Source organism: Sceloporus undulatus, chromosome 5 (assembly GCF_019175285.1).
Source record: "Sceloporus undulatus isolate JIND9_A2432 ecotype Alabama chromosome 5, SceUnd_v1.1, whole genome shotgun sequence".
NCBI lineage: Eukaryota > Metazoa > Chordata > Lepidosauria > Squamata > Phrynosomatidae > Sceloporus > Sceloporus undulatus.
The window spans coordinates 2067546-2070826 of record NC_056526.1 but is presented as its reverse complement, the minus strand read 5'-3'; the positions used below and the strand labels follow the sequence as shown (position 1 = coordinate 2070826).

Sequence of the window (3281 nt, the reverse complement as noted above, 5' to 3'; positions counted from 1 at the left end):
TTAAAGGGGTGTCAAACTGGATTATTTCTGCAGTGCAGTTGCAGCCGAACACGTTTCTATTTGGCACAAAGCTCCCTGGAGCCCCTTCATGTCAAAATAAACATCTTAAAAGTATCAGAAGGACTGAAAGAGTCTTTGGTTGGTTTTAATGGTAATTTTGAGAGTGAAATAAGTTCCAATTATTTTTATTCAATTAGGGCTACGCTTTATTGCCATATTAAGATTACGGGGACTTTTCGGGGATTTTGACTGTCTCTTGTCCTGCTTGTGTGACACTTTTGATGCCTCCAGATAGGGTCTTCTAAGTGGGGCTTACACAAGGAGGATCACCTACATGACCTTTTTTATTTAGGTCTCTCATCTGTCTTCTGGCCCTTGTTTGGTTTTCCTTGCCTGTCCTCTCTGTTTCCTCCTCTTCTCCCTTTGGAAAATGGAGGGATGGCGGGTGGGCTGAGAGGGTCTCTGAAAAGGGGGTTCACAGCGTAAAACAAAACAAATAGTTTTAATGTCTAAAATGGCAAAGCATTCCCTTACATCAAAATAGGCAGTCTATAAACAGTGCAAAACACTGTGCAAAAATGCATAAAAGACAAGTACTTTAAAAGTAGATAGTATCAAAACATCCAACCGCATTTCAACAAAAGTCTTCCTCAGTGGTAAAGCAAAGCTGTAGTAGCAGCAAAAACAATGATCCTATTGTTACCCATGCTGCGCCCTATAAATTGTGGTATAAATGATAGCCCTTATGACCCCTAGATGAACTCTGGCTGCCCGTCCGCCATTAAGAGCAAAGTGTGAGGACATGTACACACCACCCCTAAGGGGCACCCCATTGTCATAAGAGATAGTCTAGGGAGTCGCAAATGGGATTATCATAGTGCCCACGAAGAGCAAATGCTTGCCTTCCCTGAGGCACTTATCCCTCCTCAAGTCTGTTGTCTGAGCAGCTTAAGACCACTAAGAGTCAGACATAGTCGTCCAGGTGAAAAGAAAGCAATTAATCACCTTTGCCAGGGGCAAGATCTTGCCCTATAAAAAGCCCAGACTTTGCCCTCTGAGAAGCCTACTTACTCCACGTCCGTCAGGCCTTTAACTTGGACACGGGCGTTTCTGCTCAAAGCCACGCTGCGGAACAGACTTGTCTCACCTCTTCCCAATTCGATTCCTGGAGGGAGTCTACATTCTGGTACTTATCACCCCAGTGATGCCTGAAATCCCATTCAGTGCTAACCTCTGCTTTTCCTGAGCCTTGTATGTGTGTGTGTGTGTGTGTTTGTGTGTGCATTAGTGAATTGCGTGTGTTTTCCTCCTGCTTTAAGAAATTGAACTTACTTAGAAAAGTCTGCTTCTGCTCTGTTTATTGGAATTCCTGGTCTGCTCAGTATACACAACGGGAGGCGACCTCGCAAGGCTGTCGTAGCAGGGCCTCTCTTGCATTATTGAACTAATAATAATAATAATAATAATAATAATAATAAATTTCCCTGATACAGAATTATTATATTATTATCTATCCTCTTTACAGGCTGAAAATCAAAGGGAATCAGGGGGAGCAGACTGGGAAGGCATGCCGCTAAGAGCCAGGCTGGAGGAGTGATGAGAAGGAGGATCCTGGCCCATCCATCTGTCAGCCGTGCCCTTTCACAGTCCTCTGTGCTGCTCAGTATTTGCAGACTCCAACACTGGGAGCCTTCTTCCAGAAAAAGGAGGCAACGTTGCCACTGTTTGCTTAACTTTCAACGTCTGCTACAAGATAAGATAAAAGAGAAATTAAAAGGAGGGGGGATATCCCTATAGAGGGATCAGCAGGGCCAAAAAGGCAATAAGGAAAAGGATCCTGCATTCGCCAGATCCATTGTTCCTTCCAGGAGCTCATTCCCACTTGCATTTGAATCGGTTTGCCAATTGCATTGACATCGGATCGATTGATCAATTCACTTCAGTGCATAGTTCTCACTATGGAAGCACATTATTTCCCTATCCCATGCATTCATATTTTATTTAACACGAGTGTTGTTTCCACTGGATTTGTGCTGCCAGAGGATGCATTCCAGGAATTGATGGTGATTGATCTGTTGCAGGGTTTTTAAAAAATGTCAGTCAAATGATCGCAAATTTGCGTCATTGTTGATGCAAGCACTGTTTCCAATGGGAACGAGGTACATATAACGCAATCAGCAATTCGCTTCAAATCATAGTGGGAATGCAACCCTGGGATGCTGATGCTGTGTGTTCTGTCCTTGGACAACACCATCCTCTGAAGGAGCCATCCACAGATGCTGGAGAAACGTCAGGAAGAAACTCCTTTAGAACATGGCCACACAGCCCGAAAAACCCACAAAAAACTATGGTTGCCAGCCATGAAAGCCTTCAACTCCAAGCCAGAAGAAGACTTTATAGGATGGCTCATTTCAGCCCCTTTGGCATTTCATGTGGGACAAATGTGCTGGGAGATTGCCTTGCTTATTGCTGTATTCTTAAACTATCCCAATGATGTTTCTGTTGTCAGTACGTAATTTCATTTTAGTTCTGACACTTTTTGGTCCCTTGGGTCACTGGGCATAGAATCGTAGAAGCATAGAATTGTAAAGTTGGAAGAGGCCCCGAAGGTCTCCGGTTGTATCTTAAGGACTATCACATTTCCTCCATCCTGAACCTTTGTAGACCCCCCCCCCAATAATGGATTATTTTAAACCCTCCCCCCAAATACCTGACCTCCTGGAGGGTTTGCTATCATGGTTGGGAAACAGAAAAGAGAGAAAGGGGCTTCTTTGGGGACATTTAACAGAGATCACTGGAGTCATAACAACGCTCTCCAAAAAAATGAGGCATAAAGTTTTACAAAGAGTCTTTTTAAAGGAATAAAGGGTTGACCCCCCAATAAACACGTGGCGCTTGTCTCTTTTTTGTTTCCTGCTCATATATATGTGCTTTATAGTACCCTTTTTGTTCTAACAAGGGAGGAGCACTTGCTGGAAATCCACTTTGCTTTGAAGTGTGGCTGGATGCTTGCCTTTCTTTGTTCAGACAACAAGCACCCCATCTGCCTATCAATAATCCTATCAATCTGCCCATAAATATCTCTATCAATCTGCCTATAAATATTCCTAGGAGCCACACAACCTTGTGCAGCAAACTCTTGGAAGGAGCATTGGATCAGCTGCACAGAAGACAAGCAAAGAGGTGAGAGCCCCACTTCTTCTCTAGGGCTGTATCTGCACCGCTTCAATGGCCACAGTTCAATGCTATGAAATTCTGGGATTCATTGTTTGTTACATGTC

At 43.7% G+C, this 3281-nt stretch overlaps 1 protein-coding gene across 1 annotated transcript in view; it reads right to left on the bottom strand.

The window, feature by feature from the left end:
- The window catches only part of LOC121930820 (lithostathine-like), a 16983-nt gene that overhangs the window by 12462 nt on the left and 1240 nt on the right, over window positions 1-3281 (bottom strand). The gene's annotated exons all lie outside the window — the stretch shown is intronic.